The following is an 18571-nucleotide window of genomic DNA, read 5'->3' on the forward strand; positions in this document are numbered from 1 at the left end:
TCTGGGAATGTGCACGGTCTAACCCAGCATCCCAGGCCAGCGTGGGGCCTGCCCAGAGGAGACATCTGTCCTCTGAGCAGCAGTAGGACTTGCCCAAGGTCACACCTCCAGCTGGTTGAACCTGGTTCTGCCAATCTGGAAATCCATGTTCTCAATCATCACGTGATCTGCAGGAGAGGCCCCTCCTCCCCACCTGGGGACCTCCCCAGGGTCACGTGGTGAGGTCAGGAGCAGGGAGCCCTGAAGAGCCATGGCCAGGGTGTAGCTCCCCCACTGGACAGTGAGCTGGCCTCCTGGATAAGACACCTTCATGTCCCTCTCTAACTGCAGATCCTGTCTATGTCCTAAATCATTGAGTCCCTTTTGCCATAAACAGGGATGTGGGACCATTCCCCGGAACCAGAATTGGCGCAGTACCGACTTTGGGAATCAGTGTTTGAAATAACACTGTGAAGTTACCAGGAGTTCAGAGAGACCCTGGGAGTCACCTGGCCCTCTGCCCCAACATCCCAGGCATCTGAGGTCAGCATCTAGGGAAGTAGGTCACTGTTACAGCCCTGCAGACATTGCCCTGTGCATCTTTGGCAGACTCCCCCTGCCCTTCACGACTGAGGTTGCTTGGCCTTACCGTAGGCTCACTGCTGGGCCCTGGATCAGCCTTGACCTGAAGCAGTTTCCCCGCTGGGGTTCAGCACCTAGTCCTGAATTCTGGATTTCAGCCTCAGAGCCAGGCACCTTGCACACACTGTCATGAGCTCCTCCTCAAGCTCTTTCTACTTTCTGCAACTGTTCATCACATCCCACCCTGGGTGACCTTGCTAGGAGCTTCTCAGAGCCTAGTATCTCCATCTGTAACAAGAATACTAGATTCAGGGGCTGGGGAGATAGCTCAGTCGGTAGAGTGCTTGCTTTGCAAGCACAAGGCCCTAGGTTCAATCCCCAGCACCCCCCCCCCCCCCAGAAAAAAAGAATACTAGATTCAGTTTTTCTTTTTACCTTTCTGGCTGTAGCAACTTTGGATTTAATTTTCTCTTTTCCCTCCTCCCTCATTCTCTTTCTTCCCTCCCTACTTTTTCTCTCTCCTCTCTTTCAACTTGAGGTCGACCCAGGAGCAGCTGAGAGGGGGTCTCAGGATTAGCTTCCACCAGCATGGGATGCACTCTAGCAGCCCAGGACAGATCTGGAGGTGAAGTGCAGGTCTGGGAAGCGGAGGCATGCACTGCACTGGCCCCACCTGCACACGTAACACCCCCCACACATACGCGCACACACACACCTGCACACACGCGCATACGCATGGTCACATACACGCACACACACACTATTTTCACGCTGGGATGCATCCGCAGGAAAGGCCGTTACCAGCGCCAAGCGAGTGGATCATCGCCCAGCAGCAGCCCAGGGCAGGCCTTCCTCACTTTCCCTGCCTGGGACCTGGGACCACCGTCTGAGGATTTAGCTGATAACCAGCCCTGGGAACAGAACCCAGATGCCTAAGGAGAGCTCAATCCACGTCTGGACAGGCTTCAGACAGGCCCAGGGCACAATGGACTTGTGTACTGCCATGGGCCTGGAGCCCCAGGTGGAGCCACAGAACAGAGAGTGACAGAGGTCTGTGAGCCCTCTGGGGAGCAGGGCTGGCACCTGCCTGGCCTGCAGGTGCCCTTAAGACCTTGCACCCTGGCTGCCCCGCTCTCTTCACCTCGCCTTCCGAAGGCGATGAAAGGGCCCTGCCGGTCACTCCCTCTTCTGCTCTCTTCTCTGTGCGGCTGCTGGGCCCATGTGACCACAGGACCAGAGGCTTCAGGCTAAGAGGCCACTTTTGTCCCAGTCAAGGAGGTTAAAGAGTTCCAGTGCAGGTCACGTGATTTTGAACCCCAGTCACTGACTGGCTGGGTGACCGGAGCGGCCTCCTCCCCTCTCTGACCTCAGGTTCTTCACCTGTCAAACGTGGCCAGGAGCAGGCCTGGGACCACGCGGGCTCCCGGGACACAGGAGGGGCTCTGCAGTCTCAGCGGATGTCCTTCCCGGGTCCTGGGCAGCCCCACAGCGCCTGGCTCCCACCAGGGCTGCCGGACGCCCATTACCTGGTGAGACGGTGAGATGAACTCACTGCCTGGGCCTCGGGGCAGCGAGCCCACCAGGTGCTGGGGGTGGACCCAGGGCAGCGTGGGGGCAGCATGGGGGCTGGTGGCCGGATGCCAGGGAGGCTTCCTGGGGAGGCAGGCAGGGGACTGGCAGGTTTGGGTGGAGGAGAGGCAGCCAGGGGTGGGGGCTGCAGGAGCAAAGGGGGTGGGCGGGGCCAAGAGAGGCCACGCCCCCACGCTCTGCCAGGGTGCGTGGGTGGGTTTAGATTTGGAACTGGACAAATCTGGTGCAGCCTGGCAAGTCCCTCTGCCACTCAGAGCCTCTGGCATCCCCTCTTTCCAGTGTAGCTGTGAGGCTGGCTCGGGTGTGGGGTGTGTAATCCTGCAGAGCTGGGCTCCAGGGGACGCTGCCCCTACCCTGTCACTCACCCAGGTCTGCTGCCCTCTGCCCTCTGCCCTCGGGCGTCTCCCCACCTGGCCACGAGGTCCAAGCTGGCAGCAGCCTTTGGTGCAGGGACCCGGGGGGACACGTCACCCTCTCTGGGAAGACGCCTGGCCCTACTTGGTGAGAAGCTGACCCTGGAACCTGGGCCTGGGAGCCCCTCCGGCCCCACCCTGTGGGAAGCTGCAAACAGAGAGGTCAAGGGAGTGGCCCACGGTACCCAGCCCCCATCCTGCCTCCCAGGGTTCTGCCCTCTAACCAGCCATGGGGTGCGGCCCTGTGGACAGACACTGGCTGGGTCCCTCCAGGGTGGATTCTGTCCCCTGTCCTCCCTCTGCCCTCATCTCTACTGGCTCACCAGGCTGCAAAAGAACCTGGAAACTGGGCCCAGGGCTCCCTGGGAGGCCCGCTGTGACCTGTAGGCCCAGCTCCCTGAGGTCCGGGCCATGCTGGGGAGGGGAGGGTGAAGGCAGGCCAGGGCCCGCCCTTGCTCTCTCTGTTCAATTTGCAGTTTCTAAAGGCCACTGGAGCTGGCAGAGCAAACATTTTCTCTCTTAATGACACTGCAGCAGATTAGGAGGGGCGCCTCTTCCAGCTGACATTGAGGAGAGGCCCTCCTTCCCTAGCAGAGCGTGGGTTGGCAGCTGAGTGGGGGAAGGGTCCTCTCATCCCTGCCATCCGCAGATCCTGCCTGGTCCCTCTGACTCCCACTCCCAAAGACAGCCTGGGAAAACAGTGGGACCGGCTGGTGCTCTGTTCAGCTTAGAGCTCCAGGTCCCAGTGAACCACAAGCTGACAGCTGTCTCTGTCCGTGAGCAGTACTGCCCTGTCATTTCCCCACATCCCTCTCCACCCCCTCCTTCTGCAGACAATCACTGATCTGCTTTCTGTCAATACAGAGTTTTGCATTTTTTAGAATTTTGTGTAATTAGAATTATAAAAAGTCAATGGTCTCTTCATGTGGTTCCTCTCACTCAGTCTGATTTTATTTCTTGCACATAGTTGTTGTCAACTGTTGTTTCTTTTTGTTTGCAGAGCGGTAATTGCTGGTGTGGATAAACTGCAATTTGTTAATCCAGTCCCCTGCCGATGGACGCCAGGGTTATTTCCAGTTTTTTGATATTCCAAATAAAGCTGCTGTGAACATTTGTTGACAAGTCTCTGTGCACAATTATATCCTCATTTTTTCCCTTGGGAAAACACCTAGTTGTGGAAAGGCTGGTCACAGGGGAGTTGGCACGCTTGACTTTTTGTAAAACAGCCAACCTGCGGGGGCCACTGCCCGCAGCGCGTGGGAGCTCCACGTGAACCTCATTTTTGCCAACGTGGAATTTTGTGCTTCCTTAGTTTGGGTGCTTCTGATAGGTGTGCGATATCTCATTGCCGATGAAGTGATGGAGCCTGTGACTTTGGTTTTCAGTATGTCCCGGCACTTAGCAACGGCCCCGGTCCCTTTCCTCAGGGTCCTCCCTCCCATGCTTCTCAGCGCCAGGGGACCTTGTACCAGCCGGGGTCACTCACCTCGCCTTCCTTCCCCATTCTGAACAAGGACAATTGCCACCTCAGGGGCTGTCACAGCCCCTCAACTACCAGGGACAGGAGTCCCAGCCCCACAATCCCAGCTCAGCCTCTGCTGCCCAGGGCCACTCCTATGGGGCTTGGGGACCAAAAAGTGCCTCCCACACGTCAGCAACGGCGTGGCCTCCAGCCCCCAGAGGGCTGGCTGGGGGAACTTTGGGCTGCTGGTCTGGGAAGGGTGCTCTAGAGAACCAACCCAGAGGATGGATTTTATAAGAAATTGGCTCATGTAGTTGTGGAGGCTGGTGAGGTGTGTGTCAATGGGCAGAGACCCAGGTGAGCCAATGGTGCTGGTGACATCTGAAGGCGGTCTGCTGGAGGATGTCTGCTGGCTTGGGGAGGCAGATCTCTTTCTTCTGTTCAGGCCTTCAACAGATTGGACGAGGCTCACCCCTATGGTGAAGGGCAAACTACTTACTCAAATCCACTGATTCCAATGTTAACCTCACCCACATGCACTGGTACACTGAGGCTGTGATCCTAAAACCTGGAGGGGAAGGGTCAAGTGAGGGTAGGGTAAGAACTCCCCAGGAGGATCTGGCACCTGGCATGGAATGGGCAAGACAGGGGACACTGTCCAGGTAGAGAGCCCAGTTGCCAGACTGGCATGTGACATCAGGCAGATCCACGAGCAGGCTTTTGGAGCCCAGATGGAGACCAGGGAGGCAGGGAGTGGGGGAAGGGGCCAAGCAGTGCCTCCTACCCATGTCAGAATGGATGCTGTCTGTCTGCAGAAGGCAGTGGTCGAGTTCCTGGATGGGAGTAAGGTAGAGGGGACAGGCCTTCAGCCATTCCTGGTGCACTCCTGACTCCTCTGAGGTGTCTGAGGACCCTTCCAGGCACCAGGGGCTTACCTGCTCTGGGCCAGGTGCTGTGTGGGGAGAGCTGGCCTGTCAAGAGCCCAGTGCAGGTCGTGGGATCAGCCGCAGCCAGCACAGAGGGTGGTTGTGTACTTACTAGCCGCATGCCCTTGAGAAGTCCTTGTCCCCCTCATCGTGAGCTCACTGTGCACATCACACAGGCTTTTCACGGTGATGAAATAAAACACCATCCATAAATCCCTCCTGGAGATAATGATTAGGAGGTATGGTGTCTGTCAGGAGTCGACAGGTGGCAGAAGCCCAAACTGGCTGAAGATAAAACAAACTAGAAACAGAACGGAATTTACTGACTCCCATAACTAAAATGACTAGGTCAGGCCTGGCTGGATCCAGCTTCCTAAATCTTATCTGCAGGGGAATCTCACAACCCTCTGTGGGCCTAACTTTCCCTTATAGGCTCTTCCAAGTGACAAGATACTCCCCAACTGGGGGGCTTGTGCCCTGTGGGTGCAGCAACCTGGCATAGAGAGAGACCATCCCATCCAGTTATGTTAACTCAGTGATTCAATGATTTATAGTAAGTGTACAGAGTGGGCAGCCAGCCCCACGATGAGCTTTAAAACATTTCAACCCTCCAGAAAGATCTCTTGGGCCCTTTGCATCCACTCCCTGCCCTTCCCTCCAGTTCCACTAATTTTTCTGTCTCCATGGCTTTTTCTGGAATGGTGTAATACATGGCCGTGATGAGTTTATTAAAAAACTGGGCATAATGTTTGTGAGGTTCATCTGTGCAGTAGTGTGTATCAGTAAATTGTTCATTTATTGTTGAGGAGTATTCTGTTGTATGCTTAGACCACATTTTCTCCATCCATTCACCAGTTGATGACTCTTTTTTTTTTGTGCATAATTTAGTGTCTGACTATTAGGAATAATGCTGCTATGAAATCACAAGATTTTTGTGTGTACGGTGTGAGGTAGGGATCCCCTGAACCCACAGGATTAGACCTTTTACCCAAACTGCTTTCTGTTGGTGTATTAGTTTTCTATTGCTGAAAAAAAAAAATCACACAAACCAAGTGATTTACAAAAATATGCCTCTGCTATCTCGTGATCCCCCAGGGTCAGGAGCTTGAGCACAGGATAGCTGGGTCTTTAGAATCCCCAAAGGCTGCAGTCTCTCTGGAGGCCTGAGTGGGGAGGGTCTGCTTTCAAGCCTCTGCTGGTTGGTTGCCTGCAGAATTTCTCTCCTTATATCGGCATGACCACAGGCCCCTGTTTCCTTGCTGGAGGTCAACCAGGCGCTGATCTCAGTTCTTGGTGGCTGTTCACAGTTCCTTGCTGTGTGACCTCTCTAGGCTCTCTCAGAACACGAGGCTGACTTCTGCAAAACCAACGTGGAGAGTCTTTTCTGTGTGTGCTGGCATGGTGGGCGTGTACGCGTGCACACACACACACACACACACACACACATGCACACGCTCAGAACACAGTCATGGCAGCCATGCCTGCCACCTCGTCTAGGGTGAGGGGCACCTCACAGCCCAGCCCACACTCAATGGAGGGGATTATTCAGGGCATGAGCAGGGCTATACTGTCTTGGTCAAAAATGGCTGTGAGGAGGATTACCAAGAACACTTACCAGGGGACCAGCCACCACTCGCTCGATGCAGCCTGAGTCAGTGCTGGCCTCCCTGCTCCCTCCTGTCCAGGAAAACCCTCCTGACCTCCCCCGCACCTCCAGTCCCTCCCCCACTCCACCACTGTGGCTGCTGGGCCGGGAGCCAGGGTCTGAGGGTGGCCCCCTATGGGCAGGTGGTCTCCTTGGGCAGTGGTCCTGGGAGGCACAGCTGGGAGGGGGCAGAAGGCGCAGGGAGAATCCGGAAAGGCTGGATCCAGGACGGGGCGCTGCTGGCTCAGTCTCGCTTGGACCCTGTAGGGGACCCTGGAGAACGTGGTTCAGAGGTGTCCCCAGGGGGAGGCTGGGTGTGAATACATTGGCTTCCGTCCTTCCTGGTGAGGAGTCCCTGTGGTGTTGAGGTCCCCACACTTGGGCTGCCCTGCCCCTGGGCGGGTCATTCTGAGGACCCTGGAGAGTGTCCCCCATGGAGCAGGGAGGGAGCAGGCTATGGGTGAGGCACTAGATATGCTGAGTCTGCACTTGGCCAGGTGAGTGCAGAGGGGTCCCGGGGAGGAAAGTGGGGCGTCCACAGCTCTGGGTGCCCCAGCTGGGAAGATGGCCTTCCTCTGGAGGGACCTGGTGCTGCCTAAGCAGCCTGGGCCGTCATGGCTGCTCCTGTTCTCAGCAGCTCCATCCCACCCAGCAACCCTCCCCCGGACTGTGCAATTTGCTGCAAATTCAACTTGTTGAGACTGGAGTAATTATGTTGAGTCTTGACTTTTTAAAGTACTTAGAGATAAAAACATGATTAGATATTTCAGAATGCAAAATTTTCCATTGTTTTTCCTAGGGTCCAGGGATTGCAGGCTGAGGGGGGATCAAAATTGAGTCTCCCTGAGTGACTCCCGAAGATGTGGAAGAGAGGAACACACATCAGCCTTCTGGAAGAACAAAATCCACCCAACACCTCAAAAATGCCTGTTCTCAGCAACTGAAGACGGCGAATCTACCTTGAAGGATAATCAAAGATGGAGACAGAGGTCTATGCGAAGGGTCCATTGTCCCAGCATCGTTTGTAATGGCAGAATTTAGATGGCAGCCATTTAGGTGCCCAGCCATGGGGGATTAGTGACCGTCAATAAGGAACAATCCTGTAATGGAGTGCGGTGCAGATGTTAGAGAGGAGAAGTGAAGAACGAGTTCCTGTCAAGAGAGAAAAGCAACATGAGGGTCTGGTCATAGGGTGCTTTCTAAATATTCCCAGAAAAAGAAACCTCAGAAGAGTACACAGAAAATATCAGCAGTTTGTAATCTCTGGATGATGGGATCATTGATTTTCTTTTCTATTTTTATTTATAAAACATTTCCCCCTGTAACTGAGCATCGATTACTATTTTATTCTCTTTGTCTTATTTTGTGTGGTCCTGGGAAAGGAACCCAGGGGGGCTCTGTCACTGAGCTACATCCTTAGCCCTTTTTATTTCGGGTCAGGATCTTGCTAAATGCCCAGGTTGGTCTTTCATTTGAGATCCCCTGCCTCAGCCTCCTGAGTCACTGGGATTACAGGTGTGTGTCACCCACCAAGCTATTTTTTTTAAAGCAGTTCAGATAAGAAGGGGCCCCCCTGCCCACCCTCAGGACTTCCTGTAGGAAGGTCTGCAGTTGGAGTGCTAATGTTAGACTCTCTTTGTATCGAAATCTCTGGTTGCAGGATGGAGGGGCTATTAATCTTCCCAGAATTCAGTGTTCCCTTCTCAGTAACTAGAGGCAGATACCGTTGTGGGTGGCTTTGTGTCCCAGGCCTTCTTTGTAGATAGGGATGGTCAACGAACTGTGGGTGGAGATGATGAGGACAGCTCTTAGCTTAGAGTTTATTACATTGGTAGAAGTTCCTTTTCCCCTCTTGTTATTCGGCCTGGAATGGGGTTCTCCTGGGCTGGAACTCCAGCAGCCGGCACATAACCATGAGGTAACCTTTAGATAAAAGTCATGGACCACTGTGAATGGTGGAGCAAAAACAAAAGAGAAATCGGATTAACCCCAGGTTAACCCAAGGGACTTCAGGGGAATGGGTACAAAATGGGCCAGTCTTCTCAGTATAAGGGAGAGCAGTTCAGATTGAGACGAACTGAACAGAGAAACCTCTAGATAAAAGATCTGTGTAAAAAAGAGGTAGATAAATGGAGCTGGCCTAGTAACCAGATAACGGGCACAAATACACGGGCTTGTTGAGGTAGAAAGTGAAACAGGGAGTCGGGGCCTGGCCTTCACCTTGACCATAAGCAAGTTCCTTCCCTTTCTGGACCTTGGTTTCCCAAGTTCAGTGGGAGGAGTTAGTTGGGAAAAGAGGGTCTCAGGTTCCTTCTGACCTAAGAGTCTAGTCTCTGGCTGTAACTGGGTGAGCAGCTACAGCCCAGGGAGACCAGGAAATGGGGAGGGAAGTAACCATCCGCCTCCTCCATCTGCTGGCCCAGGGGCAGCACTGCATTCACCACCAGCTGGGTCAGCGAGTCCCTGTCGGAGGCTGAGCCGTCTCTAACACCTCCAGAGCCGACAGGGGGTCATGATGGCCACAGATTTTCTCAGCAAGTCTCAGCGTTTGAAGAGACCCTCTATCTCATGTGGAGCTGGGGCTTCTTCCCCAGCAGCCCTTGCCAAAGGCAAGAGCAGCGTGCACCATGCACATCCTCGTCACCATTATCATCCTCGCCAGCGGCAGCCCCAACAACAACGGGCACCTTCTGTGTGCCAGGCACAGCTGGGTACTTTCCACACTGGCTTGAACCATCCAAGGAGATAGGCGTGGTTTAAAATTTGCAGATGAGAAACGGAGGCCCTGAGAGGGCAGCTGACTTCCCTGGGGCTGCCGCTCTGCCTGCTGGCTCCCCGTGGACACTGTTCCTGTCCTTGCCTGTTTATCGCTGTCCCCTCGTAAGGTTGGGGCCGGCAGAAACTTCTGTCCCCCTGTTCACTTCAGTACCCCCGCACCCAGTGTACGGCTGGGGTCCAATCAATATATTGAAATGAATGGGCAAATCGCTTGGGTTTTTTCCAGGTTCATCTCCTTGACTGGGAGGGTCAGAGACCCTGGGCTCCCTGGACAGTGACTGGCACTGACTCTCCTCCATTCCTGGCCTTCTCTTGCCAGATGAGCTGTCACCTAGCTCTGTCCCCACCAGAGCTCCAGCCCCCAGTCTCCCCTGATGTCCTGCCTTGTCCCACCCTCTCCTGAGCTCTCCCCCCACAGCCTCCTGACCCCAGCCCTCCTCCTGACCCCACAGGCTGGCACAGCTCCTGGGACCCTGGCCCTCATCTGGCTTCCCCTTACCTTGATCCTGAGTGAACTCTGACCTGCCCTTCGCACATCTGCATGGGGCAGGCAGAGGAATGAAGGCCCCCTCCCCGGGCCACCAGCTGCCTGTCTCAGGACTCTCTGAGGCTGATTGAGTGCAGCTCCTCAGGGCCAGGGCCAGCCAGACTCCAAAACACGGAGCCCCGGGGGCTCCCTGAAGCTTGACCAGTCCACACAGAGCCAGGCTGGCCCCTCCCTGACAGGTTCAGGGCCACCTGGGAATCATACATCCTGGCTCCTGATCCCACAAGCCTGGGATCAGGTGTCTGGGCATTGAGGACCTGGGGTGGGCAGGACTGTGCCTGCCAGCAGCTCCCACCTGACAGGACCATTCCCACTCAGGGCTGGGGAGCCCTGGCATGCCTCCTCCGAGCTCGGTGACGTCAGGGCCGTGGGCAAGCCTCCTTCCAGCCTGGAAGGTGCAGTTGGCCACAGTGAGCAGGCAGCTCTGGCTCAGAGGCCCAGACAGATAGCACTGAAGCAGGGACCCACCCACGGGCCCGGTCCCCAGGAGATGGACGGGAACCTCCCAGATTCTCCAGCCCTCTCCCTCAGACTCTAGGGTTTTCCCCGATGGAAGTGTGGGTTTCCGCGGCTGCTTTGTCCCTGAGTCCTCACAGCAGGCCTGACCAAGTTGACAAGATTGCTAAGGTCTGGGTGGAGGTGAGCAAGAGTCGGCAGCCGTGGGGTGACAGGATGTCCATGTCATTGCTCTTGTCACAGTTCTGGGGCACCAAGGTCATTCTGTGCTCCTCCACATTTAGCGCCAGGTGACAGAGCTTCGTGCGCATAAGGAGTGGGGACAGATCCTCCGACAGGATCACCGGGGAGGCCTGAGTGGGGCTGCTGTATTGTTTCAGGGAAGGAGAAATCAAGGTCGAGGGAGAGGGGCCCTGGCTCACATCGTGGGAGACAGCGATCAACACGGACACTACCCGGGCTGGCCCCGAGCCTGCTGCTGCTTCATGGCCTCCCCACCCAACTCCACCCTGGGCTGCTGCTCCCCCTCTGGGACCCAGAGATCATCTGGGTTGCTGGAGACTTCATTGGGATGGAGATCCATGCCTTCTCCCTGGGTAAGGTCGCACGGGCCTGCATGGAACCGTGGACGCTGGAGTCGGCCTCCTGCCCAGCTGTGCAGCCTCTCAGCCTCAGCTTCCCTGGCTGTGGAATGGGGTAATACGGCCTGGGCACACATGGCTGTGAAGCTAGCGTCACTATCCCTGCTTCATAGCTGTGAAGACTGAGGCTTGGAGAGGCCGTGTGAGCTGCTAAAGGTCACCCCAGGCACAGCAGGACGTGGGCCCTGGTCTATCTGACTTCAAAGCCTGTGCTTTAAACTACTTCATTGCGCCATCTCCTCTACTGTCCGGAAGTCCTTCCTAGGGTCATGACTTGATCCTTCTGGCTGTGATCTCATTCAGGGCCTCATGCTTGGCACACAGTGAGGCCTCAGGACTAGGAATCCCCCTGCCACACACCACACACACACACACACACACACACACACCCCACATACTCTGAGGACCAAACTCATGGCCCCCATACTCCTTCACACATAGGCACACATATGCAGACATCCTGTCCCAGGCACATACACATGTGTGACACAAGACACGTGTGCATGCAGCGTGTGCAAGTGTGTAGGCCTGTACACACAGACTCACCCTTGCACAGGCATGCACCTGCACACCTGCTCTGCTCCCCTGCCCGCTGCCCTGGGCTCCAGGCCCTTCCTGAGGCGCACAGGCAGGCTGGCCCCTGAGCTTGCTCTCCATTTGTGCCTTCGAGCTCTGTAGAGAAGAACGAGGTGGCCACCCTCAGCTGGGACAAGGTTGGCAGGTTGTGTGACTGGGTCTGGTAAGGGCTAGGGTCAGGGCCAACGGGGGGCGTGAGGTAGAGTGACTGTGTTTACCCCTAATCAGTGGGAGGCCAGGGGTCAAGTCGAAGGCTTGAGGTAGAGAAGGGAAGTGATGTGGCGTGGAAGAAGGTCAAGTTTAGAGAAATTATAGCATGAAGGTCAGATTATGTTTAGAGTAAAAATTCAGATAAAATGAGGATAAGACTCAAGGTCAAAATCCAGAAGGTGAAGTCAAGGTCAGAGCAGGATTAGAATAAGGGTCATGGTCTATGTTCTCATTGGAGGCTGGAGTGAGATTCAAGGTCAGGGTTCAAAGCAGGATAGGAGTCAGAATTCAGGTCAGCGTAGGAGTAGGGTGAGGGTCAGGATCAAGGTCAAAGGAATTAGGTTGATGACTGGAGTCAGGTTAGGGTCAGCCCAGGTCAGGGTCCACAGTGAGGAGGACAGGCAAGGCCAGGGCAGGGACCGGGCCACGCATGCATCTCGTACTCCTGCTTGAAGCCGTAGCCCTCGGCTGCCTTCATCTGGGTGATGTGCTGCAGGAGGTCGGCCACATGCACCGCAGGGTGCGGCTGCCGGGGGGGAGGGGGGGGGTACGGGGAACCCTTCCGACCACACGCCGCAGTAAGCCCCCAGGAGGCTGCTGGCCTTGGTGACCCTGATGCTGTGCTGGTCTCCTGCAGTCAGAGGAGGGAGGGGGTTCCTGATACGCACAGGCCCGAGCCTTGGAGCCCCAGCTGGACTCAGGGGTGGGAATATGGCCAACGTGGAGGACCCACGCCTGGATTGTTCCCTGGAGCCAAGAGGCCTAGCTAGGCCCACCCTGTGTGACCCCAGACGAGTCCCCTCCCCTCTGCATCTCAAGTTTTCTGTATATGAAAGGACTGGGCCTTCGGGCTCGCTCAGTGGATAGATGGGCAAAGAAAATGTGGCAGAGAAATATGGCGGAATATGAAACATCAGGGAACTAAACCCCATCCTTTGTAGCGACACAGCTGAGCCTGGAAGACGGTATGTTGAGTGAAACAAGCCGGCCCAGGGAGCCGGGTACCACCCGTCCTCACCTGTGGATGGGGGCAGTCTGTAAGGAGAGGGATGGCGGGGTGCAGGGACGGCTGGCAGGAGGAGAGCCTTCCGATGCTCTCCAGCAACAGGAGAGCTATGGTTGGCCATCAAGAAATGGTGACTGTGTGGGGTGAAGGATGTGCCCCCTGATCTGATCTTCACACGTGGCGTACACATGAGAAGTAGCACACTGTTCCCCATATGTATAATTATTGTGTGTCAAGCAAAAGTTAAAAAAAAAGAAAGCTGGAATGAACGGTTGGGATAGAGTGACTCCTGGGACCTTGTGGCCGGCCACCTTAGGAGACGTCTCCATGTGGCCTGCAGGGCCAAGCTCCGGACATTGGCTTCTCCCTCTCTCTACTAGGGAACAATCTGGAACACTCCCAGCCATCGAGCAGAGTCAGTTGCCTCTGCCCCTCTGCAGACCAACTGGGGGCACAATTCTCTGAGGCGTTTCCATTGTCAGCCTGTGCAGGGGGCCAGGGACAGGGGGACAGGGGGGACATTGAGAGGTTTGTCTGTCCCACACGCCTCCTCCCTTAGCTTTTTGTTTCTGCCACCAAGGTACCTGACAAGGATAACTGAGAGGAGGGAAAGTTTATTTTGGCTGACAGTTTCAGAGGTCGGGTCCACGGGGGGCTGGCTGCAGGACTCTTGGCCCAAGGCAGGGCTGAACGTGTGCAGAAGTGTGTGTGGTGGAGGGAAGCTGCTCCGCTTTAGACCAGGAGGCAGAGAGAGGGGGGAAGGGGCCACAGGGAAGGTGAGCCTTTCCAGGTCATCCTGCCGTGACCCTCCTCCAGCCCACCGCCTGCCTGCGGCTACCACCCAGTCCGTCCATTCAAACTGGGATGGATTGAGGAGGCTGCAGCTCTCAGGCCAATCATTCTGCCTCATTAACACAGGAGCTTGCGGGGAGGCGGGGGGGAGGGCGCCTTATATCCAGACAGTAACAGCTTCTTTCCCCAAACCCATCCTCTCCCCGGCTCCTTGGGTCGGCATCCCCTGGGACATTCCACCTGTCCTGTGTCAAATCTGTGATGGAGAGAGACGTCAGCTGTCCCTTCCGTCTTGGCACGTGGGCTCAGGCAGTCATGGGACTCACCTTGCTTGGCTCTTCCTCTTGGGGACCGCTGTCCCCAGCTGCCCAGGGTGCTATCTGAATGACTCGCCATAGCGGAGTTTCCCCAGTATGCACCCGAGGACGTGTGCCAAGTGCCTTGGCATTGCTGGGCACCATTTCCAGAGCATGTGCCTCTTGCAAAACTGAAACTCCACACCCACTAACCAGCAAGTCCCTTCTCCCTTCCCCCAGCCCCTGCTGACCGCATTCTACTGTGTTTCTATGAACTTGACTCCTCTAGAAACCTTGTATCATTGGAATCATGTAGCATTTGTCTTTTTGTGACTAGTTTATCTCATTTAGCATAACGTCTGCTAGTTTCATCCACGTAGCGTGTCTCAGAATTTCCTCCATTTTTAAGGCTAAATAACATTCCATCATGTGATGTATGCATCTATCACATTTCCTGTATTCATTCATCCATCAGCGATCACTTGGGTTGCTTCTTCCACTTCTTGGCTATTACATCAACGCTGCTATGAACACTGTACAAATATCTCTTTGAGCCTCTGCCTTCAATCCTTTTTGATATTCTGTGTACCCAGATATAGAATTGGTAGATTGTTTTTTAGTCCTATTTCTAAACTATTTGAGGAACTGTCTGTGTTAGTCAACTTTCTGTCACTGTGACAAAATGCCTGAGAAAATCAACTTTAAGCAGGAAAAGATTTATTTTAACTCAGGATTGCAGAGATTTCAGTCCTTGGCCACTTGGGTCTGTTGCTTTTTGGGCCTGTGGTGAGGCGGGGAGAGAGAGAGAGAGAGAGAGAGAGAGAGAGAGACACACACACACACACACACACCAGGGACAAGATATGTCCTTCAAGGACATGCCCCAGTGACCCACCTCCTCCAACTAGGAACCACCTACTAAAATCTCTGCCACAAGGTCACTAGCTGGGGACCAGACCCTCAACAGATGAGCCTCTGGGGGATGTTATTTTACATTCTGAACAACAGTGCGACATTTTCTAATTTTTCCACATCCTGGCTTTTGTGGTTTGGACATGAGGTGTCCCCAAAAGCTCACATGTGCAAGAAGGTTCAGAGGAGAAATGATGGGGTTGTGAGAGTCTCAACCCAGTCATTGAACTAATCCCCTGATGGGATGAACTGAGAGTAACTGAAGTGGAGGGTGTGGCTGCAGGAGGTGGGAACTGGGCGGGGCTTTGGGTGTATATTTGTGTCTGGAGAGGGGAGTCTCTCTCTGCCTCCCGATGATGCCAGCTGCTTCCCTCTGCCACACTCTCCCACCGTGATGTTCGGCCTCACCTCGAGCCCCGAGGAATGGAGCCGGCCTTCTAGGGACTAAGACCTCTGAAACCCTGAGCCCTCAAATAAACTTTGCCTCCTCTCTAATTGTGCTGTCAGACCCTTTAAGTCACAGCAGTGAAAAAGCTGACTAAAACACTGGCCAACAGTCATCATTTTCATTAAAAACAAACAAACTTTCACTGTGCCCACTCTGGTGGGCGTGGGGGTCTTTCTTCTTTGTACGGCTGCATAAATGTGCATGCCACGTCGCGTTCACTCATCACCTGGAGGCGGTCTGGGCTCGTTCTTCTGTGGGGTTATTATGAGTAATACTAAGGTGAATATTTGTGCACAGGCTTTTGTTTGAATATGTTTTCGGTTCTCTTGGGGGGTGTGTGGGACTGGGACTGCCGGGTCCTATGGCAACTCTGTGCTCAACTTTCTGAGGGGCTGTCAAACTTCTCCCAAAGTGGCCTTAGGTAATTTTGTATTCTCAAAGCAATACATTTCTTTGAGCAATATATCTCCAATTTCCCTATATCCTCATATTTTTATTTTCCCATATTTTTATTATAATGACACGGGTGGCTTTGCAGTGGTTTTTATTGATTTTTGATTTGCGTATCCCCAGTGGCTAAGGCTCTGCGGTTTTTTTTTTTTTTCCCATATGCTTATTGGCCGTTCGTATATCTCCTCTGGACATAAGTCTACACAAACTCTTGGTCCAGCTCTAAGTCGGGTTGTCTTTGTATTGTTGAGTCGTAAGAGTTCTTTACATATTCCGAATACTAGGTCCTTGTCAGACCTCTGACTGGCAAGTACCCTCTGCTGTTCCTCAGGGGGTCTTTTCTCTGTGTGAGACTGTCCTCCGAATCGTGAAGGTTTTTACATTGTGAGGAAGTCTAAGTTCTCTCTTCATTTCTGAGCCTCAGCTGTAGTAGTTAGCATTCTCTGTCAAATTCAAGCTCACGGTGATTCACACCCATGTTTTCTTCTAGGGGTTTTATAACTGTAGCTCTTGCCCCCAGCAGCCACCTCCCTCCGACCTCATGGGGGTCTGGCTCGTGCTCAGCTGAGCCGCAGCTGCTTCAGGAGGGACCAAGCCCCACCCTCCTCTTCTCAGTCTGTGCCGCTTCCCCTCAGAAGCCAGCGGGCCTGGGCCCGTCACTCACCACCGAGGACCCCAAGTGGACGCTCACGCAAGCTCTCTGCACGCCAGCTCCTATCAGCCCATCTGACCACCAGAAGCAGAGGGAGGAGGGGAGACGGCCCAGTCCCTTCACCCTGCAGGGGGGCAGAGCTTCTGGAAGGACCCCGGGGCAGGTCCGGCTTCATGGTGGGGACAGCAGTCTGTGACTCTGGAGGAACTTGGAGGAAAACAGAGGGAGAATGGGCTGCACGGCAGACACAGCTCCTTGCTTGAGTGACCAAGCAGCTGGCAGTGGGGAGACAACCCAGGACCCTGTGGAGGCTGAGAAGAGCCCATAGCGCCGGCCGCAGGGAAGGTAGAGAGCAGAGACCTGCCCCTTGCTTGGCCCTGCAGCACGCGGGGTGTGAGGTAGACCTGATCAAGAGCTTCAGTCATGAGGGCTCAGGGGCACTGACCATCTGTAGGGACAAGGAGGACACTGAGGGCATCTTCCAGCCAGCCTGTCCTGGACAGGCCGTCCCAGGGGCAGGGACGGAAGGGATGACCCACCTCCTCCTCCCACCAGGTGTTGGGCCTTGCCTACAGGGTGACCCACGTGGAACCGAAGAGCCCTTTGGAACCGGGTGGGAGGGCTCTGTGGCCGTGACCTGGGCTGCCGTGGGGGACAGAGGGCAGCGAGGAGGAGTGGAGGGGAAGAGGCCATCTCGAGAGCAGGAGATGGGAGAGGGGTGGAGGCCCAACCCCAGAAAAGCACAGGAAGCCAGGGAGAGGCCCTGGACAGCAGGCGGCTGGCCACACTGAACAGTGGCCCCAGTGGACACTAGCCTGGAGGCGTCCCAGCAGAGCACCACAGGGCTCTGTTCTCAGCCCAGGGCCCTCAGTCTACCAGGAAGAACTACAGAAACAAGCCACCAGCCCCCCAGAGAAGGAGCCGGGGGGACCCCAACCCTCAGTGAGATTAGGCAGATGGAATTTAATACAGACACCTCCAAAAGCTCTGCATTTAGGTTCAAAATTGTCTTCACACATCACAGGGAGGGAGACCCGCCTGCCGGCAACCCCTGTAGCCCCTGAGCTGGAGGCTCAGCATGGGGCTGGAGACCTGGAGAAGGCCGGAGAAGCTGAGGCTGGGAGACAAGGTGAGCAGCAGGTCCAGGAAGAGGTGAGAGCCCAGCTCAGAGAGGTGATGCAACTTGCCCAGGGTCGACCAGCAGAGCCAGCTAACTACAGAACCAGTGTGTGGGGACCATGACTGGAGGAGAGACGCAATGGGAGACGGCAGAGGAGGCCCGGCAGAGGGGCCCTGAGGAGAGGCTGGCCCTGGAGGGCTCACAGGCCAGGGGGCTACTTACAGGTAGTAGGAGTGGCGTAGCGGTCTCTCCTGGCAGCGTGCAAAGAGAACAGCGCACCGTCTGAGCCCGTGCACCAGGCAGGCCGGGGCAGTGCCCAGTGCAGGGAGGCCTAGGGGCTTCCCGTGCAGGGCAGGGGCCAGCCAGGAACGGACAGGTCAAAGGGCCTCCCTTGACCCCAGGGCTAGCCCAGCTCCGGACCAGGACCAGAGGCCCTTCCAGAACCTTCCCCAAGGGGCTGCTGGAGCAGGAGGTGGGCAAAGGGGCTGGGGACGCCCGGCTCTCACGGTCACACACAAGTCCATGCAAACACAGGAGAACACGCATACGTGCACACTCACGCTTAAGCACACTCGATCCACACGCCTACATCGCTCACAAGAGAAACACGCTGCACATGCTGACACGCACTCGCATGCAGACTCACATGTGCAGACATGCACAGGGTCTCACATGGAGGCACTCATGGCTGCAGCTCACACACACTCAGACATCCCACACCTGCCCCGGGGCCACCCAGCCTCACCCTGCAGGCCCCAGGGCCCCGAGGGAGCAGCCCTCTGCACACACCTCAGCCAGGAAGGACGGCTGGGGGCCCCAGGGGAGGGAGCAGAAGAGCCGCAGGATGCCCAGGGCACACCTCACCCACCGACTGCCCTGGGGTGGGGTCCTTAAAGGAGCCAGGCGGCCCCTCACAGCCCCCAGCAGAGCCTGGATCAGGAACCTCCCGTCCCAGTGAGAAGGCGGAGCTGGGCGGTTCTCAGGGCAGAGGGAGTCAGGCAGGGTCCAGAGCAGGCCCCCGGGCTCTGGAACCTCCCCGTTCTCAGGCTCCAGGGTGCTCTGTTCATGTTCCCCGCACCACCCCGTCAGG

This window comes from Sciurus vulgaris, assembly GCF_902686455.1.
Source record: "Sciurus vulgaris genome assembly, chromosome: 1".
Classification (NCBI taxonomy): Eukaryota; Metazoa; Chordata; class Mammalia; order Rodentia; family Sciuridae; genus Sciurus; species Sciurus vulgaris.